General features: G+C 43.8%; 1 long non-coding RNA gene across 7 annotated transcripts; it reads right to left on the reverse strand.

The window, feature by feature from the left end:
• Positions 1 to 423: 423 nt before the first annotated feature.
• LOC109756944 (uncharacterized) lies at positions 424 to 5,500 on the reverse strand. Of its 7 annotated transcripts, none has more exons than XR_012204698.1 (8): positions 4,340 to 5,500; positions 4,122 to 4,257; positions 3,136 to 3,209; positions 2,606 to 2,711; positions 1,781 to 1,830; positions 1,352 to 1,461; positions 1,098 to 1,274; positions 424 to 918 (listed from the first exon to the last, which is right to left on the reverse strand). It is a non-coding gene; the product is annotated as an uncharacterized lncRNA (long non-coding RNA). The 7 variants fall into 7 exon arrangements; XR_012204694.1 differs by having other exon boundaries at positions 424 to 1,008; XR_012204697.1 differs by having other exon boundaries at positions 2,592 to 2,711.
• Between the last annotated feature and the right edge of the window lie 19,674 nt (positions 5,501 to 25,174).

Here is a 25,174-nt window from a genome sequence, read left to right on the forward strand (position 1 = left end):
GGTGAATGTTGTTAGTGAAAGCATAAATGCCTTCCATATCATTGAATTTTATGGTATATGACCTATTACACACATGGTGCGAGAAGCCTATGAGGACCGAGTATGATGTGGTAATTGAAGGATAATCAAATGTAATGAAACAATAAGCACTACACTGTAAACCCCATTTGCTATAGTATAATAGGATGAGAGGCACATAAGTGCAGCTTGCTGCACCCCTACCGGGTGCAGCTTATCCAACTCGGTAATAAAGCCACTGGAGAATTGCATATAAAATATAACATAGCCTAATACAACTATGAGCTGACCCAAGAATATTTAGACAACTATGATGTGTCTCAGTTATGATGGGCCGTTGACCAAAGGGGTATAGAAATCCAGATGAAAAGTGTAGTAACACACTCAAATCATAACACAGCAAGCAACAATTCAAGTTCCGCCCATATTAAAACAACTTAAAGCAGGATACACGATAGGACACCTTTTGTGCTTGATAGGTTTACATGATGGAAGCCAAAAATGCATTGGTTCATGATAGCATACCAAAAGGAACGCAAGATCGCATTACATGATAACTTATTTACAATGCTTTTTATGTAAAGCATAGGAACAAACTATGTACACAACAATATAAGACGTATGGGGCATGCCTTGATGTGTGCTGGATGGGATCTTTTTCCTGAGTGATCGACGCAATGTCATATGACCTGTTGAAAAATCACCGTCACCGTCGCTTGGCAATCAGCGAGCTCACCTTATGAAAGGTTATGGACGGTGAGTGACAGCTGACGACCCGAGTCTCTTCAAAGACAGACGAATACATCCCTTTTTCTTGATTCTGGCTGCTTTGACGAATTGCGTCCAGTTTGTGTTGATAGCCACTCTTTTATCTTAACCTTATATTAAACAAAGTTGTTCCTGTAAACATCCACATGGGGTTATGATTCACATGTTCTCAACGATTGGGTTAAGCTTGAGAAAGATCCTAGTGTATGGAGCAGAGAAGTACTGCAGCGAGACAACAAACTGGAGTTATTTATGGTGGGTAGACAAAGTACATCATGGCGGCATAGGACAATATGTAATTTAATTCTCACCATTCTTTATCCTGTACTACATGTGTTGTTCATCTTACAGACATAGACCTTAATGGCAGGTACCCTCGAATGAACCAGTCGCTTAAGAAGACAGATCTCATCTGGAGAGATGTCAAATTCACTTGGATACTTGCATTGGAGTTCCAAGTGTTCCCTGTACTGTATGTATGCATGACCCTATATTTCCAACATAATGACTATTTAATCCCATATAAATTCCATGGTTACGTAATGTTGTAGGAACCGATAGTTACCTTGTGTAACGGTCCTCTTAGTCTATATATTTTTTGCATTCCTAGTTGGACCTTTGGGTTTCCTGGCACGTTTGCGGCTCTCTAAATAATCAGTGATACAAAGTGTTGGTCTGTTTCATGGATAACCAGCAGTCATTGAACTGAAGATTTAGGCTAAAATGAAACATCACGAATTAAGTCCATTAGGACTCTTATTATTCCTCTGTAATAAATTAGTAATGTAGGGCCATTGCAGTTTCAGAGGGCTACACTAAATTTACCTGATCCATCGAAGCTCTTTTTTACTCTAATAGCAGCATGCAATTATCATACGCATATGTTTCAGTTTCTCATAGGAACATGCCCATTAAGCAAGGAATAGCAATGTACATACTAATCTAACATGCTTCATCCATGAGCAGCCAAGCAGAATAGAGGTGAAATCAATACCTTCATCATCATTAACCTGTATGGGATCATTGATCCTTGCTCCTTTTATCCTGCAGCCACCATTTGAATTTCATTAGTATCTGGATCAGTCTGATCACCATATAATTCGGTTGATAATTCACTTGCTAGTACAAATAAAATATAAAATTGATCTAAAAATTTCGACTGATTACAGTTCAGAGCACGTGTATTTATCAGATCACACAAGTGTTCAGCGCAATACAACCTTTCCAAATCCACACATAGCCCAAGGGAGGGAGGGACGGAGAGAGAGAGAGAGAGAGAGAGAGAGCAAGGTAACTATTTTGACCTCCCAAAATTTGTAGATGAAAGCATAACTGAATTTACATTTCCTAATGTGGACCAAAAAAATATGAGAATACCAAAAGGATTACCAGTTCTTCAATTTTCCAGTTTTTTTAATAGACTATGAAAAAATATACAATGAGGAACAAAGATTTGACTGCATGCTATAAAAAATGATCCCAATTGATCGGTGAAGAGGTGCTAAAAGCTCCATATTAAAAAAACAAGAGAATGCTTGATCTTAATTAATTTGTTCGTTCACATGGCTGAAAAGTACAGGCGTCAGAGATAATTTGCTTAACAACACTTAAATAGCAATAGTATCTTAGCACACCACTAAATAGTTGTTTTGGAGAATAATTATTCATGTCAATGACCTATTCGTGAACTAATATGAAACAAAGGACATGGTATGTATATAGCTACAAAATACTCATGGATTTGTTCGAAATGTTCTATCAAGAGAACCACTGGAAAAAATTATCTTATTTGATGGGGCTCTCACCAGAATTTTATTACCTCAAGCTGAACGGGGCACTCCACCAGGATTTTATGACCATATCAGGAAATTCATGTAAGTTCCATCTTTACACTAATGGAATCAAATGCCACCACAGAAATTTGTCTGGTATTACCCAATTAGTAGTACTTTACAGAAGTAAAAAGTTCAAGAAACAACGAAAATCCATTTTGACAACTACGTACTACATTTTATTCTTTGACAAAAGTAAGAGAAATAACTTGGCATTAATTATCATAGCTTTTGGAAAATTAAAGATTCGAGCCAGGATGGGCTCCTTCATTAATTAGTGAAGACCAAATAAGTAGTCTAAAGAAGTACTATACACTAAAAACCTTACTGATGAAAGGGCAACAAATTAAACATGAGCTGTGGCCAGCTCCCTGCAATACGCAAGAGAGCTCTAGCATGGCATGCACGTGACAATTTGTAAGCACCTACACGTGCTGCTATGCCAAGTTAGAAATGCCTAAAAAAATCATGAGTAGCCTAGCTTTATTTTCAGTAGAAAGTTAAAAGTAGAACATACAGATCAATAAAGGTTCCTTTGTTCAAAATGCCCTTCTTCTTTGAGTTCCTAGTAGCCTGCATCTAATCATTCCACTGAAAATGAAAGCGAGCATTAACAGGTAAGGTTCATAAAAGTGGCCCTCAGATAAGTATAAAAAATAAAATTGAACACTAATGCATTGTATTTTATATTTGACACCCGAACACATTTTGTTATTACAAAATGATATGCCATGCACCTAGAGCTTCAGGTCAAGTATAGATGAAATAGGGTTCCCCAGAGAAGGGGGAATTGTATGTCCAAAAAGATAATGTATGATCAAGCAACCATAAATTGTGATAATTGCAGAAGATGGAGAACAACCAAATTAATCTGGTCGGCGCCGTCATGGTCAACCCTTTCAATGGTGCTATTGCAGTTACTACTTCGTCAAGTTGAATTGTAGAAGGCAAATTATATTCAAATAAACCAGGGAACATGTGGTATATTTTCTATGGTCATTTCCCACAGTACAGCAAGGAACCAAATGAAAAATGTATATTGATCTTACTTTTGCAATCCACACAAATCATTGGCAGAGAAAAATCACTAAAACAAACTTGTTGCTTATTAAGGAGCAGATCAAGCAACCATAAATTATGGTAATTGCAGAAGATGGAGAACAACCAAATTAATCTGGTTGGCGCCGTCGTGGTCAACCCTTTCAATGGTGCTATTGCAGTTACTACTTCGTCAAGTTGAATTGTAGAAGGAAAATTATATTCAAATAAAAAAGGGAACATGTGGTATATTTTCTATGGTCATTTCCCATAGTACAGTCCAGGAACCAAATGAAAAATGTATATTGATCTTACTTTTGCAATCCACACAAATCATTGGTCGAGAAAAATCACTAAGCCAAACTTGTTGCTTATTAAGGAGCAGCTAGAACAAATTCTCCAGTTCATGGCTAGAGACCAGATCAAAAAAAGCAGAGAAGAATCGATTAATGATTCAGGACATACCTTGTTGACCGGTGTTGTCGTGGATCGGAAAGCTCGCGTGCCTGTTGCCGGTGTAGCGGGGAAAAGCTCCTTACACGCTCTTGGATCCATCACACCTTGAGAGGCATAACTTTGCTATGCAGAGTGGCCAACAAAGCTGCAATAAGTTGATGTGCACGGATCATGTCAGCGAGATGCTACAACAACAGAAGCATGAGAGAATCGAAAGCGTGGCTCACCTTGAGGTCCTCGTTGTCTCTGCAGTCCGTGCTCACAGGAGGCATTCAGTGTTCCTCTGCGGCAGAGTCCTAGGGTGGTGTGACTTCCTGGAGAATGGACATCATAACATAGCATCTATACCAGCTTCTTGATGCCATATCAAACTGGCGCGAGCTTGGCTGCAAGGGTCGGAAAACCCTCAACCTTACAAAACACAGTAATTATGCAGACAGAAAAAAACATGTATCAGCAACACAGAAGAACCCCAAAGAAGGCCCTCCATCTTGATGCTTCAGACAACTTGCTCTAGCTTGACCATGTCAGCATCAAGCAAAACTGATGACCCTCTTTTCTTCTTCTCTCACCTCCTCACACATCAATAATATTGTATTAACTTTTTATTTAGAAATGGGAAGCATAAAGAAGCTCGACTAATAACTTGAAATAAATAAGCGACAGCTAATGAGGCATACAACAAAGGCAAAAACTTCATGTTTTGTATGCCTTCTTTTTACTGATGGTGATGGTTACTTAAGTGTATCCCTGAATGAAAAAGCAAATAAACATATGCCTTATCAATCAAAATGTTACTGCCTAAACTAATTATCTAAACAAAATCACCTCTATCGAAAGTTCCCAATGATTAATTCCCCTGTTCAAGAATTTGTCCGATTAACCAATTACCTTGCCGATTAATCCCTACTCATAAGGTCACCGGAAGTAAACTGATAAATCATCCAATTAATTGATTAAATGGCCGATTAATTTGTATTAGCCTATTAATCCTCCACTCGCCACCCAACCGAGCAGCTACCAGTTAACGATTTCCTCAATAATGATTAATTCTAACATGGAGGAGCAATGCTGAATTAGGATCCCTTGATTACCTACAGAGAAGCCCTCGGCTACGTATGTTGCATGTTCCCCCTGATTATCATGCATGGTTTTACTTCCCTAAACGAATTATGACTCCTCTGGCAATACAGAACTTGCAAGCTAATTATTTCTACCATTATTTGCCTCCTAATGATCCATGAACCAATGAAATATATATAGCACCCCGGTGGCACTTGGAGATTCAAAGATACACATTTGGCCACTCCAAAGAGTAATAGGTTTGTGGTTCAAAATAATTGTTGATCAATAAAAGCATAAACTTGGTCAAGAAAAGAAAAATGATAAATTGTCTATCTGAACCATACAACCATTGCAACTCAAAAGGATGCAGCATTGCCGGTGAAAATAAAATACACAAACTTGATTGATAATCAGCTGTTGAGCCATTGGCGCTCAAATCGCTCGCCACCGCTAGCACGCTTGATTTCGCAACCTGTGAAGAACGATAGAAATGCTATAACAACAATTGAAACTATTGGCCTAAGAACAGTCAGTCAGCACCTTTGAGCTCCTCAATGAAGCTGTTACATAAGAAGTCAATCATACTGGATACTGTTCCTGTCTTTTTAGAAAACAAAAAAAGCCGACTGTTCCTATCAGTATAACCATCAAATATCTGAACAATCCATCTGGCATAAGATCATTCTCTGCGGCAGCACTGCAGAGAACCCGAGGGTTCCACGGCAACCCTTCTGGATGGGCAGCCTGCAAAGCTCCAGATTTTCGACATGCCTGCATCATTTGAAATGCACCAGAGCAGTCTGATCCAGTACAGTTGTGGACTTGTGGTACAAGTTAATAGATACCACTCATTATATTTATAACATGTTCTGACATCATAAAGGACACATAAAGTGGAATGAGATTAGGTCAGAGTTAAGCTTACAGCTGCTTTCGAAGGTCCGAGGATGCTGCCATTCAGGATCTCCCCCTGAAAGAAGTTGGTGGAGAGGTTCCTACATTTGTCAGGTAAAGATTTACATTAGCATTCTTGCCAACGGAAAGCTGTATGAAATTGTACAGAGAAAGGTATGAAACAATGAAGCAGACGGCAATCCACCATGTGAGGCCACACCCTGTTCCTTCCCCAAGCTGGTCTTGCTTGCTTGCGGATCAGAGGTTTGTTCAAAAAAAAAAGGAACCACAAAACTTACACAATAGTGCATAGATGGTAGAAACAGAAAGAATGATTGAGATCAGGGGCAAGGGGGAGAAGGATTAAGAGAGGCTTACCTAGGCATCACCGACGGAGCTGCCACCTCGACCCGCTCCCCCGTCCGCCCGCAGCAGCAACAGCAGACCGAGCGGATCCCTGCACCGCCGCCTCAGCCCGTCGCCTTGAAGCATCGCCTGCCCCAGCGCCGTCGCTAGGAGATGCCGCTCCCACGTTCTCCTCCGGCCAGATGCGTTGTCACATCCCGCTCTAACCACCTAATCCACCAGCGTGGGCACTTGCGACGACGGTGGCGAGGAGAGGGTGCGTCAGGAGGAGAGATTGGGGTGGCGGTGGCGGCGGCGGCGGCTAGAGAGGATGAACGGGGGAGCGATAGATGGCGGCGAGGAAGGGCTAGGGTTGTGCCTCTTATTCCTCTCCTTCCAAAAGGCTATGCGCACGGGGGCTGACCAGCGCAAGAAAACAAGATATACTACAGGAACGATAAAGAACAAGCGAACACTGTCAAATATTAGCGTTAGGCCCATCAGTCATTCACCTTCCAGTAAAAATCGGAAGTCAATACTGTAAAAATAAATGAACGGTAAAAAGGGCATACAGCTCAGCCAAGCGTGGGAATCGGGCGGACCAAAAGCAACAGCGACGGCAAGTGCCTCTTATGGGCGGGTTGCCTAGCCTTGTTTATATGTTCGATGCGGTCCATTGCTTGATATCCTTCTTCGAACTTCTCACCGGAAGAGAATAATAAATGTAAGAGCAACCTCAGGTCTTAAGCAAAGTCGCCAAAAGCATTTGAACTCTATAATAACTGCCAATATTGAAGTGGGATGCTAAAAAGACCACCCCTCTTTTTGGAGCGTTGTTCACTTCTTAGCACGCATTTTTGGAGCTCGCTCTAAATTTAGTTCCCAGTACGGGTGCCGGGTGGGAAGTTTCAGCTTCTTCCTCCTCGAGTGAGATTGGAGTAGCTCAGTCTCACATGCACCACCGCCGACGAGCACGGGGCCATTAATGCCACAGTAGCCCCCTTCGATTCCCATGGCGACCCATTGGGTGGCCACCACACAGCATCATCTTCTTGTTTGCATGCGAGTAAGCCGTGGCATTGTTTCTCATCAAGTATTGTGCCAGTCGTCTTAATGGTGCCTATAAAAGGCCGACACCCTCCCACCCTAGCTTCAATACTCTCTCTGACTCCTCTCATTTCCCTCTCTCCCGCCTTCAATCCACCAATGCTTCCTTACCGATGACGCACCCGAATGAGCTCCCCTTCATATTTTATTTGGGGATGAGGTGGAGAAGAAGCGAGATCCCCTTGCCGAACATTGGGCCGACTTCGACGTGGCCAAAGAGGCGTGGTGGCAAGAGGAGGTGGGAGGGGAGAGGCGGATTTGAGACAACGCGCTTGCACATAGTGCCGTAGACGCTGATGACTTGCCGGTCCGTTTAAGTCGAAACGGACAAAGTTCACGGTCCAACACGCGAGAGCAACCGCAAATTATGTCCGGCTCGACTCAAATCCGGCGCAATTGTGGGACGGATTTGCATCCAGATTGACACTGGACGGACGCGCACACGTCCTCTCGTCATTCGCCATCGGACCCGCATGTCAACCGTGCAACTGCTTGCGTCGGCCCATTTAATGCGCACGGGTGGTCGGACCAGCATGTCGGCCTCCCAGCCGCCCTCTAACCCGTCCTTTTTTAATGCTGAAATCGTGGACCGGCCAGTCCACTTCCAACCGCGTCCACACACTGCCACTGCCCCCTCACACCCCGACAATCGCAAACCTAGCGCCCCTCGCTCCTCCTTCCTCGCTCCCCGTAGGCCGTCGGCATGGGGATGCGGAAGTGGATCCCCGACAAGAAGGGGAAGCACGACCACAAAGCGAGGTCCTCCTTTGTGTCCTCAAGGAGCGTCGCCCGCCTACTCCACCTCGCCACCCTCCTTCTTCATTTCCCCGCGGACGACCTTGCTGCGCATGCGGCCCTACATCAAGGTCGACTTTGCCAGCGCTACTGGGACCACAACCACGCAGCGACGTGATACGCCTTTGATACGTTGATTTTGCATCATGTTTATGTTGATATTTATTGCATTACAGACTGTTATTTCACTTTATAATACAATTCTTATGCATTTTCTCTCTTACTTTGCAAGTTTCACATGAAGAAGGAGATTGCCGACAACTGGAATTCTAGACCGGAAATGGCTATATCGGAGGCACTTTTTCTGAACAACTCCAAGTGAGCTGAAAATTGACAGAGAATTATTTTGAAATATATTAAAATTATTGGCGAAAGAAATACCAGAGGGGGACCCACCAGGCAGCCACAAGCCTGGGGGCGCGCCCTACCCCCTGGGCGCGCCCCTGGCAGGCCTCCGGGGCCCATCTTCTCCTATATGGTGCCATTTGACCTAGAAAAAAAATCAGAAGAAAGGTTTCGGGACGAACGTCGCCATCTCGAGGCGGAACCTGAGCAGGACACTTTTGCTCTCCGGTGAAGAGATTCCGCCGGGGAAACATCCCTCTGGGAGGGGGAAATCGAAGCCATCGTCATCACCAACGATCCTCTCATCGTGGGAGAACCAATCTTCATCAACATCTTCACTAGCACCATCTCATCTCAAACCCTAGTTCATCTCTTGTATTCAATCTTTGTCTCAAAACCTCAGATTGATACATGTGGGTTGCTAATAGTGTTGATTACATCTCGTAGCTGATGCTAGTTGGTTTATTTGGTGCAAGATTATATGTTCATGTAGGATCGAAAGTATGTCTAGAGGGGGGGTGATTAGACTACTTGACCAAATAAAAATCTAGCCTTTTCCCAATTTTAGTTCTTGGCAGATTTTAGCAACTTTGCACAAGTCAAGCAAACAACCTACACATGCAATTCTAAGAGTATAGCAGCGGAATGTAAAACAATTGCATATGAAGGTAAAGGGAGGAGTTTGAGGGAGCAAACGCAATGATGACACGGAGATTTTTTATCCGTGGTTCCGATAGGTGGTGCTATCGTACATCCACGTTGATGGAGACTTCAACCCACGAAGGGTAACGGTTGCGCGAGTCCACGAAGGGCTCCACCCACGAAGGGTCCACGAAGAAGCAACCTTGTCTATCCCACCATGGCCGTCGCCCACGAAGGACTTGCCTCACTAGGGTAGATCTTCACGAAGTAGGCGATCTCCTTGCCCTTACAAACTCCTTGGTTCAACTCCACAATCTTGACGGAGGCTCCCAAGTGACACCTATCCAATCTAGGAGACACCACTCTCCAAGAGGTAACAAATGGTGTGTTGATGATGAACTCCTTGCTCTTGTGCTTCAAATGATAGTCTCCCCAACACTCAACTCTCTCTCACAGGATTTTGATTTGGTGGAAAGAAGATTTGAGTGGAAAGCAACTTGGGGAAGGCTAGAGATCAAGATTTATGTGGTTGGAATGGAATATCTTGACCTCAACACAAGTGTAGGTGGTTCTCTCTCAGAAAATGTATGTTGGAAGTGTAGTTATGTTCTGATGGCTCTCTCCATGAATGAAGAGTGGGTGGAGAGGTATATATAGCCTCCACACAAAATCTAACCGTTACACACAAATCACCAAACTCGGTGGGACCGATTCAAAGAACTCGGTAAGACCGGTTTAGTTCATAATGTGACCGTTAGGCATTTCGGTGGGACCGACATGTCAACTCGGTGGGACCGATCACACAAACTCGGTGAGACCGATTTTGGTGATAGACTAACAGAGAGTTGGTCAGGCAAACTCGGTGGGACCGATTCGCTCATTTCGATTGGACCGAAACGTTACGAAAGGGAAACATAGAGTTTGCATTGCAATCTCGATGGGACCGATCGCTCATCTCGGTTTGACCGAAACGTTACGAAGGGAAACAGAGTGATTACAATCCCATCTCGGTGAGACCGAAAAGACTAGGGTTTCTGGCAGTGGCTATGTCAACTGAACTCGGTGGCGCCGGATAGAAAGATTCGGTGGGGCCGAGTTTGACTTTTGGTTTGGGACATATGTGGATGTGAGAAAGTAGTTGAGGGATTTGGAGCATATCACTAAGCACTTTGAGCAACAAACTCATTGAGCAACACCTCACCCCCTCTTGATAGTATTGGCTTTTCCTATGGACTCAATGTGATCTTGGATCACTAAAATGAAAAATGTAGAGTCTTGTGCTTTGAGCTTGAGCCAATCTTTTGTCCTTAGCATTTTGAGGGGTCCATTTTCTAATCCATGCCATGCCAATCATTGAGCTTTCCTGAAATATTTATCTTGAAATAGCATTAGCTCAATGAGCTATATGTTGTTAGGAATTACCAAAACCACCCAGGGATAGTTGCACTTTCAGTTCACATCCTTGATGCTATTCAATACCCCTCTGATCTTGAGCATAAATATGATCTGTGGGTAGTTACTTTTGTTCTTGAGGACATGGGAGAAGTCTTTTCATAAGTAATCATGTGACTTTGGTATTCGTTCGATATTTTGATGATATGTATATTGTTTCTTCCTTTAGTGGTGTCGTGTGAACGTCGACTACATGCGAGAGGGGTTAATCATAAGTGGGAGGCTTGTCCAAGTAAGGACAACACCCAAGCACCGGTCCACCCACATATCAAATTATCAAATTAACGAACGCGAATCATATGAGCATGATGAAAACTAACTTGACAATAATTTCCATGTGTCCTCGGGAGCGCTTTGCTTTATATCAGAGTTCGTCCAGGCTTATCCTTTGCTACAAAAAGGATTGGGTCACCTTGCTGCACTTTTGCTACACTTGTTACTTGTTACCCGTTACGAATTATCTTATCACAAAACTATCTGTTATTGATAATTTCAGTGCCTGCTGAAAATCGCTTGTCATTTCCTTCTGTTCCTCGTTGGGTTCGACACTCTTACTTACTGAAAGGACTACGATTGATCCCCTATACTTCTGGGTCATCAGTCTCCAACGTATCTATAATTTTTTATTGTTCCATGCTATTATATTATCAATCTTGGATATTTCATATGACTTTTTATGCTATTTTTTTGGACTAACCTGTTAACCGGGTGCCTAGTGCCAGTTGTTTTTCTTCTTGTTTTTGGTTTTTCAGAAAAATTGTACCAAACGGAGTCCAAATGCTACGAAACTTTTTAATGATTTTTTTCTGAACAAGAGAGACCCTAGAAGCTTTGGGAGGAGACCTGACGGCAATCGAGGAGACGGCAAGGCAACTGGGCGCGCCCTAGAGGGGGCGCCCTGTTACCTTGTGAGCCCCACGAGGCTCCGTCTGACCTAATTCCACCTTTATAAATTTTCTAATATTGGAAAACCAACAAAGAGCCACCTGAAACCCTTTTTCCGCCACCGCAAGTTTCTGTTCTTCCGCGATCCCATCTGGAGGCCTTTTCTGTTACTTTGCCAGAAGGGGAATCGATCATGGAGGGCTTCTACATCATTTGCTGCATTTCAATGATGTGTGAGTAGTTCACCACAGACCTACGGGTCCATAGCTAGTAGCTAGATGGGTTCTTCTTTCTCTTTGATCTTCAATACCATGTTCTCCTCGATGTTCTTGGAGTTCTATCTGATGTAATCTTTTTTTGCAGAGTGTTTATTGGGATCCGATGAATCGTGGGTTTATGATCTGAATATTCATGAGAAGTAATTGAGTCTTTTCTAAATTTTATTACGCATGATTGTTATAACTTTTTATTTCTCTTCGATCTATCCGTTTGGTTTGGCCAACTAGATTGATTTATCTTCAGCAGGAGATATGCTTTGTGATGGGTTCAATCTTGATGTGCTCTATATCCTAGTGGTATAAGGGGACAAGACATGTATTTGTATTGTTGCCACTAAAGGTAAAATGATGGGGTTTATTCATATTGATTGGGTTTACTTTGTCTGCATCATGTCATCTTGCTTAAGGTGTTACTTCATTTTTCACGAACTTAATACCATAGATGCATGCTGGATAGCGGTCGATTGATGAAGTAATAGTAGTAGATACAGGCAGGAGTCGGTCTATTTGTCTCAGACGTGATGCCTATATACATGATCATTGCCCTCGATATCATCATAACTATGCGCTTTTCTATCAATTGCCCAACAGTAATTTGTTCACCCACCGTATGATATGTGTTCGAGAGATAAACCTCTAGTGAAAACTATGGCCCTCGGGTCTACTTTAATCATATTACTAAAACCTAAATTCCTTTGCTGCAATTTCATTTGTTTTATTTTCTTTTGCAATTTATCCATTTACCTATACAAGATTTGATCTTTGCAAGTAACGACTCCAAGGGGATTGACAACCCTCTTGTCCGCGTTGGGTGCAATTATTTGCTTTTGTGTGTGCAGGTGCTGTTTACGAGGCTTTGCGTGATTCTCCTATTGGTTCGATAAACCTTGGTTCTTATTGAGGAAAATACATATCTCTACTGTACTGCATGTCCTATCCTCTTCGGGGAAAATCCACGCAACTCACAAGTAGCACGACGCCCATGTCCCCAACGGCTGGCATCTCAGCCCAGATCGGGTGTCCGTGCTGCCTATCCTGACGAGCGGTCCCCCGTCTGCTGGAGATCGACTACAGTTGGGGAACGTAGTAATTTCAAAATTTTCCTACGCACACGCAAGATCATGGTGATGCATAGCAACAAGAGGGGAGAGTGTTGTCCACGTACCCTCATAGACCAAAAGCGGAAGCGTTAGCACAACGCGGTTGATGTGGTCGTACGTCTTCACGATCCGACCGATCAAGTACCGAACGCACGGCACCTCCGAGTTTAGCACATGTTCAGCCCGATGACGTCCCTCGAACTCCGATCCAGCTGAGTGTTGAGGGAGAGTTTCGTCAGCACGACAGCGTGGTGACAATGATGATGTTCTACCGACGCAGGGCTTCGCCTAAGCACCGCTACGATATTATCGAGGTGGACTATGGTGGAGGGGGCACCGCACACGGCTAAGAGATCCAAAGGATCAATTGTTGTGTCTCCAAGGGGTGTCGCCTCCCCGTATATAAAGGAGTGGAGGAGGGGGAGGGAGGGCCCTCTCTATGGCGCGCCCTAGGAGGAGTCCTACTCCCACCGGGAGTAGGATTCCCCCCTTCCAAGTAGCAGGAGTAGGAGTCAAGGAAAGGGGAAAGAGAAGAGAAGGAAGGAGGGGGCGCAGCCCCTCCCCCTAGTCCAATTCGGACTAGGCCTTGGGGGGGGCGCGCAGCCTCTCCTCTCTCTTTCCCCTAAAGCCCAATAAGGCCCATATACTCCCCGGCGAATTCCCGTAACTCTCTGGTACTCCGAAAAATACCCGAATCACTCGGAACCTTTCCGATGTCCGAATATAGTCGTCCAATATATCGATCTTTACGTCTCGACCATTTCAAGACTCCTCGTCATGTCCCCGATCTCATCCGGGACTCCGAACTACCTTCGGTACATCAAAACACATAAACTCATAATATAACCGTCATCGAACTTTAAGCGTGCGCACCCTACGGGTTCGAGAACAATGTAGACATGACCGAGACAAGTCTCCGGTCAATAACCAATAGCGGAACCTGGATGCTCATATTGGTTCCCACATATTCTACGAAGATCTTTATCGGTCAAACCGCATAACAACATACGTTGTTCCCTTTGTCATCGGTATGTTACTTGCCCGAGATTCGATCGTCGGTATCTCAATACCTAGTTCAATCTCGTTACCGGCAAGTCTCTTTACTCGTTCCGTAATACATCATCCTGCAACTACTCATTAGTTACAATGCTTGCAAGGCTTATAGTGATGTGCATTACTGAGTGGGCCCAGAGATACCTCTCCGACAATCGGAGTGACAAATCCTAATCTCGAAATACGCCAATCCAACAAGTACCTTCGGAGACACCTGTAGAACACCTTTATAATCACCCAGTTACGTTGTGACGTTTGGTAGCACACAAAGTGTTCCTCCCATAAACGGGAGTTACATAATCTCATAGTCATAGGAACATGTATAAGTCATGAAGAAAGCAATAGCAACATACTAAACGATCAAGTGCTAAGCTAACGGAATGGGTCAAGTCAATCATATCATTCTCCTAATGATGTGATCCCGTTAATCAAATGACAACTCATGTCTATGGCTAGGAAACTCAACCATCTTTGATTAACGAGCTAGTCAAGTAGAGGCATACTAGTGACACTATGTTTGTCTATGTATTCACACATGTATCAAGTTTACGGTTAATACAATTCTAGCATGAATAATAAACATTTATCATGAAATAAGGAAATAAATAATAACTTTATTATTGTCTCTAGGGCATATTTCCTTTAATCTCCCACTTGCACTAGAGTCAATAATCTAGTTCACATCGCCATGTGATTTAACATCAATAGTTCACATCACCATGTGATTAACACCCATAGTTCACATCGTCATGTGACCAACACCCAAAGGGTTTACTAGAGTCGATAATCTAGTTCACATCGCTGTGTGATTAACACCCAAAGAGTACTAAGGTGTGATCATGTTTTGCTTGTGAGATAATTTTAGTCAACGGGTCTGTCACATTCAGATCCGTAAGTATTTTGCAAATTTCTATGTCTACAATGCTCTGCACGGAGCTACTCTAGCTAATTGCTCCCACTTTCAATATGTATCTAGACCGAGACTTAGAGTCATCTAGATTAGTGTCAAAACTTGCATCGACGTAACCCTTTACGACGAACCTTTTGTCACTTCCATAATCGAGAAACATATCCTTATTCCACTAAACATAATCGAGAAACAACTGTATGTCACTATTGTACTCCCTTGCCAAAATCAGTGTAGGGTATACAATAGATCTGGTACACAGCATGGCATACTTTATAGAACCTATGGCTGAGGCATAGGGAATGACTTTCATTCTCTTTCTATCTTCTGTCGTGGTCGGGCTTTGACTCTTACTCAATTCCACACCTTGTAACACAGGCAAGAACTCTCCCTTTGACTGTTCCATTTTGAACTACTTCAAAATCTTGTCAAGGTATGTACTCATTGAAAAAACTTATCAAGCGTCTTGATCTATCTCTATAGATCTTGATGCTCAATATGTGAACAGCTTCATCGAGGTCTTTCTTTGAAAAACTCCTTTCAAACACTCCTGTATGCTTTGCAGAATAATTATACATTATTTCCGATCAAAAATATGTCATTCACATATACTTATCAGAAATGCTGTAGTGCTCCCACTCACTTTCTTGTAAATACAGGCTTCACCGCAAGTCTATATAAAACTATATCCTTTGATCAACTTATCAAAGCGTATATTCCAACTCCGAGATGCTTGTGTTGGAAATATGCCCTAGAGGCAATAATAAATTGGTTATTATTATATTTTCTTGTTCATGATAATCGTTTATTATCCATGCTAGAATTGTATTGATAGGAAACTCAGATACATGTGTGGATACATAGACAACACCATGTCCCTAGTAAGCCTCTAGTTGACTAGCTCGTTGATCAATAGATGGTTACGGTTTCCTGACCATGGACATTGGATGTCGTTGATAACGGGATCACATCATTAGGAGAATGATGTGATGGACAAGACCCAATCCTAAGCCTAGCACAAGATTGTGTAGTTCGTTTGCTAAGAGCTTTTCTAATGTCAAGTATCATTTCCTTAGACCATGAGATTGTGCAACTCCCGGATACCGTAGGAATGCTTTGGGTGTACCAAACGTCACAACGTAACTGGGTGGCTATAAAGGTGCACTACAGGTATCTCCGAAAGTGTCTGTTGGGTTGGCACGAATCGAGACTAGGATTTGTCACTCCGTGTAAACGGAGAGGTATCTCTGGGCCCACTCGGTAGGACATCATCATAATGTGCACAATGTGACCAAGGAGTTGATCAAGGGATGATGTGTTACGGAACGAGTAAAGAGACATGCCGGTAACGAGATTGAACAAGGTATCGGGATACCGACGATCGAATCTCGGGCAAGTAACATACCGATTGACAAAGGGAATTGTATACGGGATTGATTGAATCCCCGACATCGTGGTTCATCCGATGAGATCATCGTGGAACATGTGGGAGCCAACATGGGTATCCAGATCCCGTTGTTGGTTATTGGCCGGAGAACGTCTCGGTCATGTCTGCATGGTTCCCGAACCCGTAGGGTCTACACACTTAAGGTTCGATGATGCTAGGGTTATAGGGAATAGATATACGTGGTTACTGAATGTTGTTCGGAGTCCCGGATGAGATCTCGGACATCACGAGGAGTTCCGGAATGGTCCGGAGGTAAAGATTTATATATGGGAAGTCCCGTTTTGGCCATCGGAAGAGTTTCGGGCGTCACCGGTAATGTACCGGGACCATCGGAGGGTTCCAGGGGTCCACCGGGAGGGGCCCCCAGCCCCGGAGGTCCCTATGGGCTGTATGTGGAGAGGGACCAGCCCCTTAGTGGGCTGGGCGCCTTCCCTCCCAGGGCCCATGCGCCTGGGGGTTTGGGGGAACCCTAAGGGGAGGCGCCCCCCTTGCCTTGGGGGGCAAGGCAACCCCCCTGGCCGCCGCCCCCTCCTCAGATTGGATCTGAGGGGGCCGTCCCCCCTCTCCCTTGCCCCTATATATATGTGGGGGGTGGGAGGGCAGCCGAACCCCAAGTTCTGGCGCAGCCCTTCCCCTCTTCCATGTCCTCCTCCTCTCCCGCGGTGCTTGGCGAAGCCCTGCAGGATTGCCACGCTCCTCCATCACCACCACGCCGCCGTGCTGCTGCTGGACGGAGTCTTCCCCAACCTCTCCCTCTCTCCTTGCTGGATCAAGGCATGGGAGACATCACCGGTCTGCACGTGTGTTGAACGCGGAGGCACCGTTCTTCGGTGCTTAGATCGGAATCAACCGCGATCTGAATCGCTACGATTACGACTCCTTCGTCCGCGTTCTTGCAACGCTTCCGCTTAGCGATCTACAATGGTATGTAGATGCACTCCCCTCCCCCTCATTGCTAGATTACTCCATAGATTGATCTTGGTGATGCGTAGAAAGTTTTGAATTTCTGCTACGTTCCCCAACAGTGGCATCATGAGCTAGGTCTATGCGTAGTTTCTATGCACGAGTAGAACACAAAGTAGTTGTGGGCGTCGATTTTGTCAATTTACTTGCCGTTACTAGTCTTATCTTGATTCGGCGGCATTGTGGGATGAAGCGGCCCGGACCAACCTTACACGTACACTTACATGAGACAGGTTCCACCGACTGACATGCACTAGTTGCATAAGGTGGCTAGCGGGTGTCTGTCTCTCCCACTTTAGTTGGATCGGATTCGATGAAAAGGGTCCTTATGAAGGGTAAATAGAAATTGGCATATCACGTTGTGGATTTTGCGTAGGTAAGAAACGTTCTTGCTAGAATCCCATAGCAGCCACGTAAAACATGCAACAACAATTAGAGGACGTCTAACTTGTTTTTGCAGGGTATGCTATGTGATGTGATATGGCCAAAAGGATGTGATGAATGATATATGTGATGTATGAGATTGATCATGTTCTTGTAATAGGAATCACGACTTGCATGTCGATGAGTATGACAACCGGCAGGAGCCATAGGAGTTGTCTTAATTTATTGTATGACCTGCGTGTCAATGAATAACGCCATGTAATTACTTTACTTTATTGCTAACCGTTAGCCATAGTAGTAGAAGTAATAGTTGGCGAGACAACTTCATGAAGACACGATGATGGAGATCTTGATGATGGAGATCATGGTGTCATGCCGGTGACGAAGGTGATCATGCCGCGCCTCGAAGATGGAGATCAAAAGGCGCAAGATGATATTGGCCATATCACGTCACTTTATGATTTGCATGTGATGTTTGTCATGTTTACATCTTATTTGCTTAGAACGACGGTAGCATAAATAAGATGATCCCTCACTAAAATTTCAAGAGACGTGTTCGCCCTAACTGTGCACCGTTCCGAAGGTTCGTTGTTTCGAAGCACCACGTGATGATCGGGTGTGATAGATTCTAACGTTCGCATACAACGGGTGTTGACGAGCCTAGCATGTACAGACATGGCCTCGGAACACATGCGAAACACTTAGGTTGACTTGACGAGCCTAGCATGTACATACATGGCCTCGGAACACAAGAGATCGAAAGGTCGAACATGAGTCGTATAGTAGATGCGATCAACATGGAGATGTTCACCGATGATGACTAGTCCGTCTCACGTGATGATCGGACACGACCTAGTTTGACTCGGATCATGTATCACTTAGATGACTAGAGGGATGTCTATCTGAGTGGGAGTTCATTAAATAAACAGATGAACTTAATTATCATGAACATAGTCAAAGGTCTTTGCAAATTATGTCATAGCTTACGCTTTAGTTCTACTGTTTAAGATATGCTCCTAGAGAAAATTTAGTTGAAAGTTGATAGTAGCAATTATGCGGACTGGGTCCGTAAACTGAGGATTGTCCTCATTGCTGCAGAAGGCTTATGTCCTTAATGCACCGCTCGGTGTGCTGAACCTCAGTGTCGTCTGTAGATGTTGCGAAACATCTGACATACACGTTTTGATGACTACGTGATAGTTCAGTGCGTAATGCTAACAGTTTAGAATTGTGGCACCAAAGACGTTTTTGAAACGTCGCAGAACATATGAGATGTTCCGAAGACTGAAATTGGGATTTCAGACTAGTGCCCACGTCATGAGGTATGAGACCTCTGACAAGTTTCTTAAGCCTGCAAACTAAGGGAGAAAAGCTCAATCGTTGAGCATGTGCTCAGATTGTCTGAGTACTACAATCACTTGAATCGAGTGGGAGTTAATCTTCCAGATGAGATAGTGATGGTTCTCCATAGTCACTGCCACCAAGCTATTAGAGCTTCGTGATGAACTATAACATGTCGGGGATAGACATGATGATCCTTGAGCTATTCGCGATGTTTGACACCGCGAAAGTAGAAATCAAATAGGAGCATCAATTGTTGATGGTTAATAAAACCACTAGTTTCAAGAAGGGCAAGGGCAAAAGGGATACTTCATGAAACAACAAATCATTTGCTGCTCTAGTGAAGAATCCCAAGGTTAAACCCAAACCCGAGACTAAGTGCTCCTGTAATGAGGGGAACGGTCACTGAAGCAGAACTACCCTAGATACTTGGTAGATGAGAAGGCAGGCAAGGTCGACAGAAGTATATTGGATATACATTATATGAATGTGTACTTTACTCCTAGCAGCACCAGGGTATTAGATACCGGTTCGGTTGCTAAGTGTTAGTAACTCGAAATAAAAGCTACGGAATAAACGGAGACTAACTAAAGGTGAGGTGACGATATGTGTTGGAAGTGTTTCCAAGGTTGATGTGATCAAGCGTCGCATGCTCCCTCTACCATCGAGATTGGTGTTAAACCTAAATAATTGTTATTTGGTGTTTGCGTTGAGCATAAACATGATTGGATTATGTTTATCGCAATACGGTTATTCATTTAGGGAGAATAATGGTTACTCTGTTTATTTGAATAATACCTTCAATGGTCTTGCACCTAAAATGAATCTCAATCGCAGTGATACACATGTTCGTGCCAAAAGATATAAAATAGTAATGATAGTACCACATACTTGTGGCACTGCCATTTGAGTCATATTGGTATAGAACGCATGAAGAAGCTCCATGTAGATGGATCTTTGGACTCACTCGTTTTTGAAAAGATTGAGACATGCGAACCATGTCTATTGGTATGAAGAAACTCCATGCAGATGGATCGTTTGGACTCACTTGATTTTGAATCACTTGAGACATGTAAATCATACCACATGGGCAAGATGACTGAAAGGCCTCATTTTCAGTAAGATGGAACAAGAGAGCAACTTGTTGGAAGTAATAGATTTGATGTGTGCAGTCCAATGAGTGCCGAGGCACGCAGTGGATATCGATATGTTCTTACTTCACAGATGATTTGAGTAGATGCTGAGTGTATTTACTTGATGAAACAGAAGTCTGAATTATTGAAAGGTTCAAGTAATTTTAGAGTGAAGTTGAAGATCGTCGTGACAAGAGGATAAAATGTCTATGATATGATCATAGAGATATATGAGTTACGAGTTTGGCACACAATTAAGACATTGTGGAAAGTGTTTCACAATTAATACCGCCTGGAACACCACAGTGTGATGGTGTGTCCGAACATCATAACTGCACCCTATTGGATATGGTGCATACCATGATGTCTCTTATCGAATTACCACTATCATTTATGGGTTAGGCATTACAGACAACCACATTCACTTTAAAAGGGGCACCACGCAATTCCGTTGAGACGACACCTAAGTTGTCGTTTCTTAAAAGTTTGGGGCTGCGATGCTTATGTGAAAAAGTTTCAGGCTGATAAGCTCGAACCCAAAGCGGATAAATGCATCTTCATAGAATACCCAAAACAGTTGGGTATACCTCCTATTTCAGATCTGGAAGCAAAAGTAATTGCTTCTAGAAACGGGTCTTTTCTCGAGGAAAAGTTTCTCTCGAAAGAATTGAGTGGGAGGATGGTGGAGACTTGATGAGGTTATTGAACCATGACTTCAACTAGTGTGTAGCAGGGCACAGGAAGTTGTTCCTGTGGCACCTACACCAATTGAAGTGGAAGCTTATGATAGTGATCATGAAACTTCGGATCAAGTCACTACCAAACCTCGTAGGACAAGGATGCAAACTACTCCAGAGTGGTGCGTAATCCTGTCTTGGAAGTCATGTTGCTAGACAACAATGAACCTACGAGCTATGGAGAAGCGATGGTGGGCCCGGATTCCGACGAATGGCTCGAGGCCATGAAATCCGAGAGAGGATCCATGTGTAAAAGCAAAGTATAGACTTTGGAAGAAATACTTGATGGTCGTAAGGCTGTTGGGTGCAGATGGATTTTAAAAGGAAGACAGACAATGATGGTAAGTGTCACCATTAAGAAAGCTCGACTTGTCGTTAAGATGTTTTCCGACAAGTTCAAGGAGTTGACTACGAGGAGACTTTCTCACTCGTAGCGATGCTAAGAGTCTGTTGGAATTGTATTAGCAGTTACTGCATTATTTATGAAATCTTGCAGATAGGATATCAAAACATTGTTTCCTCGACGATTTTCTTGAGGAAAGGTTGTATGTGATACAACCAGAAGATTTTTTGTCAATCCTGAAAGATGCTAACAAGTATGCAGAGCTCCAGCAATCCTTCTAAGGACTGGAGTAAGCATCTCGGAGTTGGAATGTACGCTTTGATGAGATGATCAAAGATTTTGGGTTTATACAAAGTTTATGAGAAACTTGTATTTCCAAAGAAGTGAGTGGGAGCACTATAGAATTTCTGATGAGTATATGTTGTTGACATATTGTTGATCAGAGATGATGTAAAATTTCTGGAAGGCATAAAGGGTTGTTTGAAAGGAGTTTTTCAAAGGAAGACCTGGATAAAGCTGCTTACATATTGGGCATCAAGATCTATAGAGATAGATCAAGACGCCTGATGATACTTTCAAAGAACGCACACCTTGACATGATTTTGAAAGAGTTCAAAATAGATCACCAAAGAAGGAGTTCTTGGCTGTGTTACAAGGTGTGAGTATTGAGTAAGACTCAAGACCTGACCACAGCAGAAGAGAGAGAAAGGACGAAGGTCGTCCCCTATGCTTTAGACGTAGGCTCTACAGTATGCTATGCTGTGTACCGCACATGAAGTGTGCCTTGCCATGAGTTGGTCAAGGGGTACAATAGTGATCCGGGAATGGATCACATGACAGCGGTCGAACTTATCCTTAGTATCTAGTGGACTAAGGAATTTTCTCGATTATGGAGGTGAAAAGGAGTTCATCGTAAAGGGTTACGTCGATGCAAACTTTGACACTAATCCGGATGACTCTGAGTAGTAAACCAGATTCGTATAGTAGAGCAGTTATTTGAAATGGCTCCAAGTAGCGCGTGGTAGCATCCACAAGATGACATAGATATTCGTAAAGCACACACGGATCTGAAAGGTTCAGACCCGTTGACTAATAACCTCTCTCACAAGCATAACATGATCAAACCAGAACTCACTGAGTATTAATCACATAGTGATGTGAACTAGATTGTTGACTCTAGAAAACTCTTTGGATGTTGGTCACATGGTGATGTGACCTGTGAGTGTTAATCACATGGTGATGTGAACTAGATTATTGACTCTAGTGCAAGTGGGAGACTGTTGGAAATATGCCCTAGAGGCAATAATAAATTGGTTATTATTATATTTCCTTGTTCATGATAATCGTTTATTATCCATGCTAGAATTGTATTGATAGGAAACTCAGATACATGTGTGGATACATAGGCAACACCATGTCCCTAGTAAGCCTCTAGTTGACTAGCTCGTTGATCAATAGATTGTTACGGTTTCCTGACCATGGACATTGGATGTCGTTGATAACGGGATCACATCATTAGGAGAATGATGTGATGGACAAGACCCAATCCTAAGCCTAGCACAAGATCGTGTAGTTCGTTTGCTAAGAGCTTTTCTAATGTCAAGTATCATTTCCTTAGACCATGAGATTGTGCAACTCCCGGATACCGTAGGAATGCTTTGGGTGTACCAAACGTCACAACGTAACTGGGTGGCTATAAAGGTGCACTACAGGTATCTCCGAAAGTGTCTGTTGGGTTGGCACGAATCGAGACTAGGATTTGTCACTCCGTGTAAACGGAGAGGTATCTCTAGGCCCACTCGGTAGGACATCATCATAATGTGCACAATGTGACCAAGGAGTTGATCACGGGATGATGTGTTACGGAACGAGTAAAGAGACTTGCCGGTAACGAGATTGAACAAGGTATCGGGATACCGACGATCGAATCTCGGGCAAGTAACATACCGATTGACAAAGGGAATTGTATACGGGATTGATTGAATCCCCGACATCGTGGTTCATCCGATGAGATCATCATGGAACATGTGGGAGCCAACATGGGTATCCAGATCCCGCTGTTGGTTATTGGCCGGAGAACGTCTCGGTCATGTCTGCATGGTTCCCGAACCCGTAGGGTCTACACACTTAAGGTTCGATGATGCTAGGGTTATAGGGAATAGATATATGTGGTTACCGAATGTTGTTCGGAGTCCCGGATGAGATCTCGGACATCACGAGGAGTTCCGGAATGGTCCGGAGGTAAAGATTTATATATGGGAAGTCCCGTTTTGGCCATCGGAAGAGTTTCGGGCGTCACCGGTAATGTACCGGGACCACCGGAGGGTTCCAGGGGTCCACCGGGAGGGGCCACCAGCCCCGGAGGTCCCTATGGGCTGTATGTGGAGAGGGACCAGCCCCTTAGTGGGCTGGGCGCCTTCCCTCCCAGGGCCCATGCGCCTGGGGGTTTGGGGGAACCCTAAGGGGAGGCGCCCCCCTTGCCTTGGGGGGCAAGGCAACCCCCCTGGCCGCCGCCCCCTCCTCAGATTGGATCTGAGGGGGCCGGCCCCCCTCTCCCTTGCCCCTATATATATGTGGGGGGGTGGGAGGGCAGCCGAACCCCAAGTTCTGGCGCAGCCCTTCCCCTCTTCCATGTCCTCCTCCTCTCCCGCGGTGCTTGGCGAAGCCCTGCAGGATTGCCACGCTCCTCCATCACCACCACGCCGTCGTGCTGCTGCTGGACGGAGTCTTCCCCAACCTCTCCCTCTCTCCTTGCTGGATCAAGGCGTGGGAGACGTCACCGGTCTGCACGTGTGTTGAACGCGAAGGCACCGTTCTTCGGTGCTTAGATCGGAATCAACCGCGATCTGAATCGCTACGAGTACGACTCCTTCGTCCGCGTTCTTGCAACGCTTCCGCTTATGTAGCGACCAGACCTCAAATGGTCTGTGCTGCTGTGCACCAGTGTCATCCCTGGATCAGTAATGCTGACACGCACAGTAAAATGGAGGATAACAGAGTAGCAATCACACACTTATTACATCGAATATCTCCAAAGAGATAAGTATGAATAACATGGCTTAAGGCCATCTAATAACGATAACAGCGGAAGACTTGGAAGATAAGTGAGTCCATCAACTCCAGCGGCATCACTGAGTATAAGACCACGACCTAAGGCACCTTACTCGTCGTCTGAAAAGTCTGCAACATGAAACGTTGCAGCCCGAAAACGGGTCAGCACATAGAATATGCTGGCAAAGTAACACATAGAGAGCAATGAACAATAATAATGCTATACTATATGCATATATGGCTGGTGGAAAGGCTCTACGGTTACAGTTTTGCGAAAAGCCAATTTTATCCTACTTCAAAGGAATAAATTTTATTTAACTATCATGGTGGTTGAAACATTGAGAAGGTACTTCCAACTCAATCCCAATTAAGTATCATCATTAACCCAACAAAATTAATTATAAGTATCACGGTGATGAGATTCAAATGATAATCCAGATACTAGATACTCAAGTTGTCCATAACCGGGTGTAACACCCTCAGAATCATGCTACAGTAACCCCCTGTGATTAAGCTAATCATGTTGCTAAACAGGGCTTGATCACATTGGAACCCCACCCCTGTCAAACTCCTAGTTCAAACTTCAAATATAATTAAAGTGAAAAATAAAAGTTTTCAAAAACTCAAACAAAAATGTTCTGTGAGTGCTAAATAATACACTGGTAATTATGGTGGAGAAAACACATTTTTATAAAATGTCTAAATACTTTTAAATGAAATAAAACAGAAAAGGGAATAAGCAAATAAAGAGAAAACAGAAAACAGAACCCAGGCAGAGAAAAAGAAAAAAAAGGG

The sequence above is a fragment of the Aegilops tauschii genome, chromosome 3 (assembly GCF_002575655.3).
Source record: "Aegilops tauschii subsp. strangulata cultivar AL8/78 chromosome 3, Aet v6.0, whole genome shotgun sequence".
In the NCBI taxonomy this organism is placed as follows: domain Eukaryota; kingdom Viridiplantae; phylum Streptophyta; class Magnoliopsida; order Poales; family Poaceae; genus Aegilops; species Aegilops tauschii.